Here is a 13,792-nt window from a genome sequence, read left to right as displayed (position 1 = left end):
ATTTAAAATTGCATACTCCAGGCATTGAATTTTTGTTGGTATTTCATTAAAAGACGTTGTTTTATTAGAAACACACATTAACAGTGTGTGAAATAAAAATCTGGATGCAGAAGGAAAATAACCTTTTTGTAAGGTATCCCTTTTAGGTTGCTCTGCATAGCCCCTGTTTATGAAATCCTTTTTCAACTCGTCTTTAGAAAATGAAGTTTTTCCTTTCAAATCATCGAGTTTAAAGATTTCAGAAATGGATGGTGGTGTTATTTGAACCTTCTTACCCTGTATCGAGGAGTTGATGGCTGTGATGATGTCTCCTTGTTTTTCCAAGGGTCGCATTTTTCCAGAACTCTCTCTGGGTTTGAAGGTAAATGGGAGCGTCTGCTGTTATCAAAGTTTTGCACTTTGATGCAGATAAGATGTCAATGATGGAGTCGAAAGTGTTGTCAGTTGTGGGTTTTGTGAGTATACCCACATAGTTGTGTGGAGATTTGTAGCGAATCTCCGTAGTTTCAGCGGCCATTTGAGTGGCGTCTGATGGGGTAGAGGAAGAAGATGGTTTTGATTTTGACTTCGATTTTGGTTTCGTCATTTTTGATGAAGAAGATCGAAGAAGGTTTTTGTGAAGAAGAGTGGGAAACTGCTTTGAAGAGAATATTTGGAATTCAATTCGACAGTGTGAGCCCCTATTTGGGTTTTATCAGGGTTTTATTTTAGGAAAAAAGTGAATGCTGATGTGGCAGCGGTTATAATGATCTGACCACGTGCAACCCCTGATGAAATGGTAAACAATGGAGGACAATTGTTTTGACAACCACTGATGGATCAATCATCAGTAGTTACAACGGTAATGAAATGAAGCAGTGGGTGTATCAGTGGATAGAACAATGATTTTAAACATCAGTGTTTTTGAACGAGCAGGGGTTGACTATTTGCAGTGGACATTCCTTAGAGAACAGATGTTGAGGCACAACAGCATTTAAGGAACAGTAATGGTTGAAAACAATAATGAGGATCATTTATGTAACAACTGTTTGTGCAGCAGTGTTTTGACTTTTGACAAATAATTTTAGCATCTGCTTGTCCAGATGTAGGAATTGATTTTGTCTTGTGAAAGCACAATATCTTATCTAGCATCTGTTGAACACCAGAATTGCTATTCTTAACAAAATACATTTTAGATGTATATTATCAAGATTAAATTGCCAGCAGTTATCTACAGAAATTTTTGTTCAAGGTTTTGCCAAATGTCCATTATTCCAGACAGTGGTTTAGCATCCCAGATGATGAAAACTTTTCTACTAAAACAACTCATTTTGTGTCTAATTACTTGAACTAGAACATGAGTATCTCAGTACTTCAAAATCAATTTGCAATCAATTTTTGATCTGTGACAACCAAACTTGAGCTTAACATGACCTTGGTATGTGTGCCATTTCCTTTTGATCAGATTTAAGGATAGTAATTTCACACAAAAATAAGGAAATTGCATCCTGACCAGAGATGAACTTTTACTAACAAAAATGGGTAAAAGTACAAAATATATTTTACAAGAAGTAATATATATCTGGTTTTATTTGAGAAAAACCCTTAAAAAAATGAAAGGAGTTTTGAAAATTATCAAAAGGATCTGACAGCTTTTCAATAAGTCCATGATCATATCATTCTCAAGTTATTTTGACCATTGTTTGGGGTCATTTTCTTGTCAATCGATTGTAAATTCTTCTTTTAAGGTCAATCACTGGGAATGTCATTGTTACCTGAACAATTCCTGTGTTGATGAATGCACACAGTTGCATGATTCCATTGTTTAACCCAACTTTAACCTCAAGAGTGTTTTGTGCTTATACTCTTTTCTTTTGATTTCAAAAGTTTTGAGATAACCACACTTTGAGATTTGTTCATTTTCTTTTTCCCTTTTACCCTGTTTATTCACATGTTCAGAAATACTCACTGGGAGATTTTATTTTGAACACGCTTGGTCTAGAATCACTTTGAAGTAATGTTTTGAGAGATCTGGCCACATTTGTGCATGTTTTATTACCAGATCTCACATTACATATGATTAGGACTGTTTTGACACCTTATTTTCTTAATGTGTTTTGACAAAGTTGATTTGGTCCTTTTGAGGATTCTCAACCTGCCTTTGAACACATAAGAATTTTGACTAAAGCTTTATTTCCCTCTTTCTATGTCAGCAAAACACTAGTGTTTAGATGAACATAGGTTTTGCTGATCTGAGGTGCATACTTTAGTGTAAAATATGAAAACATCACAAATTTCATAACAACAGTTGAAATCAGTTTTGAATGAAGATGAACACACCATAGTTTTCAGATAAGTTTCCAGATCTGGAAACTATGAGTGATTTGTGCATGCCATCACCAGTTGTATGAGATTTGTGAATCTTATGACATCTTGGTTGTTTTACAGAGCTTTTGAGTCATCATTTTGAACATGATTTCTCGTTACTCTGTTTTTCAACTGAAATACGACCAACCTTAGTATCAATGAATTATGAGCTGAACTGTTATGTCAAATTGATTGTTAGATCGAATTTGACTGTCCAGGCTCTGATACCAATTGTTAGGATCGGAGGCTCTCATGATTGTGTTTGTTTGTATAAATTGAACAGTCAAAGAATATTTAAACAGTGAAAAGTGCAGCGGAAATGGATACAAACTTTGTAGACACAATCAAAGAGGAAAATAGTTTGATAAACAAATGCTTTTCATTAAATTGAATGATTGAAATACAAAGCAAATGATTACAGCATGTTTAAGAACTAAGCTCCCCCTCAGCCTGATACCCCAAGGTTGGTTGCACAAGATGAAAGGATTGGACTGAAGAAGAAGAATCTACTCAGTCAATCAAATGTAACAGTACAGGGTACTGCTCAATTTATAGGCAAACCAAACCACTGACGCATCTCAGCTGACGTCACCATGATAGTGACATCTAACAAACTAACAACCTATATACACTGTTCTAAACAAACTACTGACATGCAACATCTGATTAACAGTACAATACAAAACAAGAGATAACAACTGCTTCACGTTCCACTGTTGTAGCCTGAGCACTGATGTCGAACTTCAGTGCTTTCTTCAAAGGTGATCAGTATTTGAGTGGACAGTGCTTGTGTCTTTCAGCAGTACTTAGGGTTTCATCAGTGTTTGGTTCATCAGTTGTTGTAGTGAGCAGTACTTTAGATCCATCAGCTGTTAGATTACCACTGTCAAGGGGAAAGCAAAGTGTAAACTGCTGCTTATTGTAGTCCTCTGATGTGATCCGGTTTTGGCTTTACATTATCTGTTCCTCTGGTAGGGTTCAATCTCAACATGATTTCACGTATATCTGTTCCAGTTACTTGTATTTGGGTACGTTTGTCAGTTTCATTCAAAAGAATTCTTTTTGTATCATATTATCATTCACTTTTGGGCTAATTTGTCATTTTTATCCAAATGTCTAACTTTCTTTTGTCAAAATCTTCCCTGAGTTTTGAGATTTTTTTTTGCCATTTTCATCCAAATATATGCCAAAAAATAAACCAAATTAGAAGTTTGGATGAAAATGGTAAAAAATCTCAAAAGTGAAGGACGAAATGGTACAAAAATATTACTTTGAATGAAACAGGCATAAACCTCAGAGACGATTTTAGCAATTTACTCTAAAATGTATTTTAATGTCTTCACAAGTTATTTCTCTATCAAACCCAGTTGTTACGAAATACATTTGTAAAGTTTCTAGACCTCATATGTTCTATAGTTTATTTGATTTTTTAAACGGCTAACGCACGCACCCTTTATAATTTTACTCTAAAATCTATACCACTATCCACCATTCCACCACATGACTCGAACCTTCAACCTCAAAAAAGACACCATGATAACACTAGGCTAGAAACCCTTTGGTTGTAATTTATTTGATTGTAGATAATAAGTGATATTTTTTTATATATATAATGTACTCATATATTGAATGCGGTATAACCGCCAAACTTATCTCAACTTTTTAGGATGACCTCATAATTTAATGATTTTTCTCTCTTACTCTTATGACGACCCCTACCCACCCACCCCTCCTCAACATATGAAGTATGATACACGAGCCTACACACACATGCTCATATGCGAGCTCTATTGTGAATTCTTGTTGACTTGATTATCAAAGAGTGATCCGAGGTTATGGCATCGAGACCTTCGTAATGGATATCTATAATGTCTACAACTCAACCCCAAGCTCGAGATAACACGTAATGATTTAGACATCACCATCAGAATTACTTTAGGAGAACATTTTTTAAGCATTGTTACATAGCTATAACAACGTAATAGCCTTTTTAGAATGAGATGTATATCACATTTTATAACAACTTAAAATAATGACTATACAAAACTATATTAATGAATAAATACTTCATTAAATGCATATTTTCATGTGAAAGAAATAATAATGTTAACTAGTGGGATTCCTCCGCGCTACGCGACGGAAATTTGGTCGGTATCAGTTCAGTTCATTACGGTACCGGCACTCGTTATAACAACAAATAGAGAAAACTAAAAAATAAAGTCGTGAACACGTGTTTTGATTATATAGATATCGATGTTGTTGTGTTCGTCATGAAACCAGCACTCGCATAACCTACTCTACCAAAAAGAACAACTCTATTTTAAAAAGAAAAAAAAAACGTTGCTCGTTCTATATCATGAATCGAACCAAACAATTTGCTACAATTAGTTTTATAATCATCTTTGACATATTTTAACAGAATCTATTCACTTAATAGAAGTGAATTGTGGAGTGAATAATGTAAGTTAAAAATAAAAGTTTGTTGAAAATTAATATAGAGGAAGAATAAAAAAAGAAGTAATTTTTAGTTGAAGGGAGCGCAAATCTATAGCATACACTTAGGACTGAAAATGTTACAAAAAAAAAAAAGTGAAAAAGGTTAGTGGCTAAAATGTAAAACTCAAAATCAACACTATTACTCGTCATGTTGGAAATTAATATATAGGAAGAGTATATATGAAGGAGATTATTGTGTTCACTTGATCAAATATTATTATTATATATCTTAAATCAAAATGCTGGTACATTTTTCATAGCACCCCCAAGCTTTTCCTCATATTGCAATTTAAGTCCTTTGGCTTTACTAAAATTGAAGTTTCACAAATTTGCAATTTATATCCTTAGACTACTATCTCATATTACAAGTTTTACAAAACGTTTTAGCTTTACCCTTGTACCAGATATAATATATGTTTTTAACCTATGATTTTCTTCAATAATTTTTTTTCATTAATTTTTTTTAAAGAACAATTATGTCATTGACCTCCTTGAGTTTCTAAAGTTTCGAGATTACCCCTTTCGTTCATTTACTTTAAAAAACTTACTTTTTTCATACGTATTTTTATGTAGGCGTCGGTATAAATTCGAATAGGTTTACATTTAGACGTGAATTTTTTTTTGGAAACGAGTCAGCTCAAATATAATACATTTTCATGTTTATTATATGTATGTCTCCAGTTGGTCTATGTTTTGACCTTGCTTTTGTACCAAACCAAGTGTGGTTAAATATAATACATTTTCTTCGACGGTATAAATTCGCTTTACTCTACGTTTCGACCCTTAGCAATGCAAGATTAATAAAATTACAATTATATTATTATTATATACCTATACTAAAAACCATAGTCATTGATGTTTACACCTCCCGAGTTTGATCCTTTCACTTTGCAAAACACACATGGTTGCCCCTTGATGCGAATGTGTTTTTTTCCTTTTTTGATTTCTATTTTTTAAAGCTATGATAAGCCCATTTTGATTACACATGTCAATTATTTCTCTATACACGCTTTATGTTTTTAGTACGTTTTTTATAACTGAATGGTATAATTTCGATTCACTTTACGTTTTGACTCAACTGCATTGCTTATGTATGTTACATTGAGTTGAACCAAGTACATTGTAGTATGCATTCATATGGTTAACATGTGACATAATGCTTGGAAAGAAATATTACTAGTTAGGCTATAGGGTGTGGTCATGACCCTCATGGTCTTAATGATCCTTCACATCAGCACCATGTCACTCACTTTTAATCCATCATTCAAAACCACTACCCTAAGGGTGTGATCATGACCCAAGCCACTATTCTCTTATTTTAATTTATTTTTGTGAAAAAAGGAAAAGAAAATATTTAAAAAGGAAAGGAGGCCCATGGTTGTCATGGTTTAATCCATGCCAACCATGGTGGATGAGGCAAGGGGGTGATGTAGTAATTCTTTAATGGTCCTACATGGTGATTGATGACCCAACCATGTCCCCCACGGCCCACACCCTTTAGCCTTATAATTAGATTAATGATCCTAGGTGTGGCATGGTAACATTTCTTTCCTAGATCTCTTTCCTAATTTGTTTTAACTTAGAAAGAAATAAGCTTTGCTAAATTAAAGATGGAGTGAGATGGATTGAGCACTTGATTGTATGGTCTTGGAGTTGGAAACTAGAGCCTATAATTGAGAGGAAGATGCAGAAATGGGAAATACTCATAGGGTTATTTGTTACGGTCAGGGGAGTGGTAAAGGTATTTTCTCGTGGAGCTGGCTTGTATGTCCAAAAGGTATTTTCTCGGTAGCTTCAGTTAAGGAACACTTATATGTTGAGCTTGATGTTAGCAACAAGTATGTGATGGAGTGGATCAGCTCGGTCCCTGCTAAATGTAACATCTTTATGTGGCGTGCGGAAATGAATAGGATCCCTACACTAGAAGCTTTGGCGAGTAGAAGTGTGCAAGTTGACTCGAGGGACTGTTTGTTATGCGGGGATGCGACTGAATCATCTAAGCACCTTTTCCTAGTTTGTGGGGGTGTCTTCGGTTGTTTGGCAAGCGATAAGTAGATGGTTTTATATTTTTGAGTTCTCGTGTTGGAAAATCAGGTCTTTGAATGAACACACTAACACGATTTGAACAAACTTGCTCGACTATTTTATTATTTATCTGTAACCGTACCAATTACAATAGTCATAACCATTTATTTATACAAAACTCATTCTAATCTTAACACAACTCAAACTTTATTTTACATAATAAAAATAACTAACTAGATAAACCAATCTATCAAACAAACATTTATCCTTAATTTACATATAAAAGACTCAATAAATAATTCATCAAGAATTATCTATAACACGTCTTGATCTATATCATTCCAATTCAAGATTAACGCCTTTATCCCCCCTAATCTTGAATTGGACTCGTTTCTTTTACATCTGCGTTGTTATTGGCAACTCCAATTCCTTGACCAAGTTTAACATCCCTATTCCTGGGTGATCAGAACAACCCCGTTCTTGACCACCAATCAAAGAAAAAAACAAGCTCCCCGTTTCTACCGGTTTTTTTCTTTCCTTGCTAGACACGACAAGATTCAAAGCCTCCCGCTTTGACGAATCTTCTTCCGTCCGCCTATCCGCAAGTCCGACCAAATATTTTTGCCAAAAAGAACAACCTACAATGGTTACTCCGTTCTTATGCTTGGTCGGAAAGACCGGGTCTTGATCTTATCTGGATTGAAAGTTGTTAATGCGTGAAGCTCATCACCATTAAACCGAAATGAACTGATCACTGGTTTCCCCCGCCTTCCCAACGGACTCCCAATGATACCCGCCGACCCTAACAACCGTTCACTTTAGTTTAGGTACAACAGATTGAACCCTTACCACCTTGTCAGACTCCTCCTTGATACACCCTCGCTAATATCAACCACCAACAAAGACAAAAACCACCTGTTGATCCGTCCTTCAGTCGCCAACAGATTCCTTAACTCCTCACAACTGCAAAGCTCTAGTATAAATTGTTTGAAAATCAGGCTCTGAATGAACACACAAACACGATCTAAACAAACTCATTCAGTTTAGACTCATTCAAATCATAACCCACTTTCTTTTAAATAATAAAATAACTTTTTTTTGAACGGTAAGGAACAACGTGCTAACCACCGTGACACCGAGTGCTGTGACCAAGGTCGAATACTCGACCGCCGCCAGCCCCTTGGCTCTCCCAGATGCGCGGAAACCCGACCTCCACCTGCCCGAAAGCACAACAGTGGAATAATGGGTAAAACCTCGCCTCCCATCCAAGACGAACCGGCGCAACCCGTATTCGTCTTTCACATGGACGCCGCATAAAATAATGGTGAGAGTGGGAGTCGAACCTGGGTCACAAGGAACACCAAGTTTTTCCTCAACCATTCCACCACTACCTCATTGGCAAATAATAAAATAACTAACTAGATAAACCAATCTATCAAACCAACTATTATCCTTAATTTAAACATAAAATACTCAATAAATAATTCACCAAGAATTATCTATAACTTGTCTTGATTCGTATCTATTTAATTCAAAATTAACGTCTTCATCTCGATCAAGGATCAGCTGGAGTTGCATAACCATGTTAGACTTTGGAAGATGGAAAAGAAAGTGTTCCATTGTCATTATTACGTATTGGCGTATCTGAAAGTCTAGGAACAAGAGGAACTTTTCGGATAAAGCGATCAAAGTGGAAGAGATTTTTGGAGACATTAAGTCGTTCGGATACTTGTGGTTAATAGATCTAAATATAACTTGATCTCTTGGTCGGATTGGATTTCGTTTAAGGTGATATAGTCTTGTTGTGTGGCCTGCTCCTGGCTTGTGGGAGGAGCCGGTGGTTTGGTTTGTGAATAATACATACAGTTAAAAAAGTAGTTATAATCATGCAAACCAAGAAAGTCCACCGGTTTCTTACATCGATTTGGCTTTAACAATTAAATGATTTGAAACGTGAAACCAGGTATTTAACATTAATTATTAAAACTTTTCATTTATAGAGTATAACGTCAATATATGTGTATATATTATTACACTAGGTTATAACCCCGTGTATTACACGGGTTGAATAAATAAATTTTATATACTAAATAACAAAACAATATATTTTTAAAAACCTCCTTTATTTTATATATATTAAATAATAAAAAGTTATATCTATAAGAACCATATGTATTGTACGGGCTGAATAAATGTAATTTTATATACCAAATAAAAAAAATATATATCTTTAAAACCATGTGTATTACACGGGTTGAATAAATGTAATATTGTTTACCAAATAATCAAAAAGTTATATCTTAAAAAACCCTCTTGTATTACACGAGTTGAATAAATATTATTTTATATACCAAATAATAAGAAAATTATATTTAAAAAAAACTAATGGATATACTCGGTACGCCATAGATATGATGATTACATAGATGATTATTGAAAAGAATATATAGTGGTCAAACATGTTATTCAAGAAGCAAATAAGCGGCTATTTGAGTGATAAAATATAAAATACATTATATTTTAAAAAACCCCGTAATAAATCTAATTTTATATATAAAGTAATATTAAAAGTTATATACAATTTGTTTAAAAATTATGTAATAAAATCAATATAATAATATTTTTAATAATGAAAAAAAATAATATATTATCACAAAGTTTGGTTTTGTTGGTTAAACTAAATAATATTTAGTAGAGGAGTTATCTATAATTAATTAGGATATATTAAACTAAATAATAATTATCTATAAGAGATTAAACTAAATAATAATTATCCATAAGAGATTAAACTAAATAATAATTATCTATAAGACATGACCTAATATGATGACAAGTGTCCCGAAAATAGTTTATTTTATTATATAGTATAGATTATATTATATGGGTGAAGATATAATAGGAAGTTTATTTGGCTAGGAAGGATAGGAAGTGATCTTGACCATCCATTATGTTAATCAAGGGCTAAAATTAAATCAGAGAAATTGAAAGGAAGAAAAAGAGGCGCGTGAGTTTGTTCAAGGGTATTCTAGTCAATCCAAGCCAATAGTTTCTCTCTCCTCCAATTCCCCCCATTTTTTAAACGTTAATAACTCTTTCATACGACATTATTTTTTTATAAAAATTGCACCAAAAAAACGAGCGTTTTTTTATCTTTAAAACGAGTATACTATTGCTATATTTTAAAAAAAATTTAAAACCCAGTTGCGTAAAACGCAATAGAAAACCACCAGTTACGTAAAACGCAATGAAAAAAAAACCCTAAAAAATGACATTTTTCTAAAACGCAATGCACAAAAAACACAAAGAAATGACTTATTTGTAAAACGCAATGGCCAGAAAACACACAAAAATGTCTTATTTGTAAAACGCAATGGCCAGAAAACACATAAAAAATGTTTTACCTAAAACGCAATGCACCAAAAACACAAAGAAATAACTTATTTGTAAAACGCAATGGCCAGAAAACACTTAAAATGTCTGTTTTCTAAAACGCAATGGACTGAAAACACATAAAAAAGTGTTTTACCTAAAACGCAATGCACCAAAAACACAAACAAATGTCTTATATGTAAAACGCAATGGCCAGAAAACACTTAAAAATGACTCATTCTAAAACGCAATGGACTGAAAACACCTAAAAAATGTGTTTTACCTAAAACGCAATGACTAAAAACACTTAAAAATGTGTTTTTTTTCTAAAACGCAATAGCCAGAAACCACATAAAACTCTCTCATTTCTAAAACGCAATGGACACATAAAACTGTCTGAATTGTCTACGAATTATTGTCTTCGAAATGAGCCAATTTTTGGAAAATTAATTTTTCTGATGCGTTTTTAGTACAGCAATTTAATCGAAAAAAAAAATTTAGTACAGCCAGGGGTTCTGCCCCTTGGACCCCGCCAGGGGCTGCCGCCCCCGGACCCCCGCAAAGATCGTAAAACGCAATGACTAAATCAAAATCCCAGATCGTGAAAATGAAATTAAAGAATTTCTTACATGGATCGAAGCCGATTTCTTCATCAATTGACGAAATTTGAATGATAGAAACACTTATCAACGCTCGAATCGAACGAATCGAGTGATTATCTCCAAAATCACAGGAAAAAACGAGATTTTTTTATGAAATTAAACTGGGTTTTCTTCAAAAAAAAGCTGAAGAACACGTTGATCGGGTTCTTAATCATTGATTGATGATGAAAATCGCACTATAATGTAGTGATTATTGAGATAGAAAGTGAAGAAATAGTTGAAGATGGTGGGTTTTGAAAATGGTGGGTTTTTGAATTTACTGGGTTTTGAAAAAGGAAGAAGAAGGAGTTGGATTGACTAAAATACCCTTTCTCTTTATTTTAAAATTTGCCACATGTCATAATCCTATGGGTCTATGGCTTCCTATCCTTCCTAGCGAAAATTAACTTCCTATTTGATCTTTTCCCTATATTATATTTATGAATAATCTTTATCAGTATTTATTTATTTATTTATTTATGTATTTTCGTCAAAATCGACCAAGCACCATAACCAAATCTATCTTAAACACATGAAGTGGAGGGCATAAAAATGACTGAAACATTTTAAATAAATAATACGTAATGGAATCATCTTGAAATTTACAAAAGTGTCAATAATTGGAACGCATGCGGCGGTGCATGAACCATGCATTCCCCCTTACGCACTCACCCACGCTCTATGGAACAAAACTTTAAAATAATAACTCCATTTCATTGTTATCGATTATATTTTAATTGAAAGAACACAAATTTCTTTTTCTGAAGTGTGAGCAGATTTAATTTATATTAAGTTTTACTCATTAGTCAACATGATCACATAAGAAAATTTAAATGAGACAAACTGATGAGATGGTTAAAAAACAGAAATTTTAGATGAAAAATAGGGTTCAAATAAATGAGTCGGCTATCAAATTATATTTAATCACTATACTCGTTGGCTTCTTTGATGAGGGCGTTAGAGAACGTTCTATCATGTTTATTTGTTTGTTCAAGTCCACAGTCCAGTTTTAACGACTTTAAGCCTAATGCTTGACGGTTTTTAGGCAAATCGTGTGCGAAACCGTTAGTAATGATTTTTTATTATCAAGAATTGAAACTGAAACGTTGAAAATTAAAACCAAACTAAACCGTACCATTACAAACGATTTGATTCCGATTTGCTTTCATGGTTTAAGGTTTAGTCATGTTGTGCCCTTACCTAAAATGAACAAAACAATAAAAAAAATTGTTCAAAAATACATAACATATCTTTTCATATGATTCAATATGAGGCCCAATTTTATGTTTATTAAACATAGTACTATAACCTATAAAATACAAAATAATCAAATATATGCAACATAAAGTTACAAAAAATGATAAACACTTAAATATTACGAGCTAGTCCAGTTTTATACGGTTGGTTTTGGGTATAATCGTAAACCAAACCGTTCACTACGGTTTAACATTTTGAAAACGACCGAGTGAAGGTTTTGAAGAAAAAAATCAACCGCAAAACCAAACTCATGACCAGTTTGGACGGATTTACAGTTTTAAACCGAATCATGTTTCCCTACAATAATCCAAGAACTTAATTTATAACATCATGAATCACACACTAAGTCTATAAAATTAGTATCTAAAAAGCTATAACAAATCATGAAGCACACACTAAGGGTTATATATTTTATTATATCACCTAAAATAATCCTAAAAACATGAAAGTTCCTTACCATAGATCTCACCATACGCAAAAATCCTTTTAGTACCGATTTAAATTTGAACTATAAGAAAAATATTACATAACTAAAATTTAGTTTATAATATTCTTGTGAGAAGAGAGGTGATTAATTTATATACCACTAAATTCTTTCTTCATGCAATTTAACTCGCACCTCTATAACAAAAGCAATAAAATTTGCGCAATGAACACAAACCGCAAAAAGCCCAAAACCTATTTCCAAATTTGGCCCAATCAAATATCAGGTTCAGGACTACAAATGAGTTACTTTGGGTTTGTGTTTATGTGTATGTGTCCAAATGATAACACTTTAGTGCAATTAATTAGCAAAAGTTGGATATTATGGTTACTTATGCTGTGTTCCCGAGTTTTATAAACGAAAGAAAAGAAGAGAAAATAGATTAAGGAGAGAAAAGAAAGAGAGTGGAAGAAAAAAGATTTAATTAACTACCGTGTTCCCGTATTCGAAGAAAATGAAAAAAAAGTTTAAGGTTTTATGTGTTAAAAATCTTTTACTTCCAAAGCCGCTCTAATTTGGAAGGATTTAAAATGAAGGAAATAAACATAAGTTTTCGTTCCTTCAAAAAAATTCTGGAACACTATTTGTTTTTGACATCCCTCAAAATCCTTTCTTTTCCTTCGTTAAATGAAACTCGGAAACACAGCGTAAAGGTTGTCGACAAACTTCAACTTTAAAACCAATCTAGTGTATAGAAGTTTTCTAGCTCAGTGGGCCGGGCCCTCGTTTCTTTTTTCCCTTTTTGCGTAAAAATACCCCGGTAAAAAACGAACACTGAAACAAAAACCAACGACGGCCCAAGGTCCAATTGCAAAACCATAGGTCCAAAAGTCTAGGTAAATTAACGGGCATGAGGGCATAGAGTGAGAGAGTGAAAATTTTCTTTTCGTTTTTAAGCCAATCACATCAAGCCACATCACCTATTTTTTAGTTAAACCAGTTCGTCCAGGGATGAGCATTTTGTACCAGTACTTGTACCGAACCAGTATGGTATGATACTGTTTAGGGACCAGTATTTGTATTTTAGTTGATTTACCTTCGAATACCGGTAAAAACCGGTACAGGTACTGTACCAATTATTTCGGTGCCGGTTCTCATTATTGTCGTTTTTCGGTACCGGTCCGATACTGAGCTCATCCCTGCTACACACTTGTAAAGAGTAGTTTAGTTAAAG

Source organism: Helianthus annuus, chromosome 12 (assembly GCF_002127325.2).
Source record: "Helianthus annuus cultivar XRQ/B chromosome 12, HanXRQr2.0-SUNRISE, whole genome shotgun sequence".
Lineage (NCBI taxonomy): Eukaryota > Viridiplantae > Streptophyta > Magnoliopsida > Asterales > Asteraceae > Helianthus > Helianthus annuus.
The sequence above is the reverse complement of the archived record's forward strand: the minus strand, read 5'-3'. Positions refer to the sequence as shown.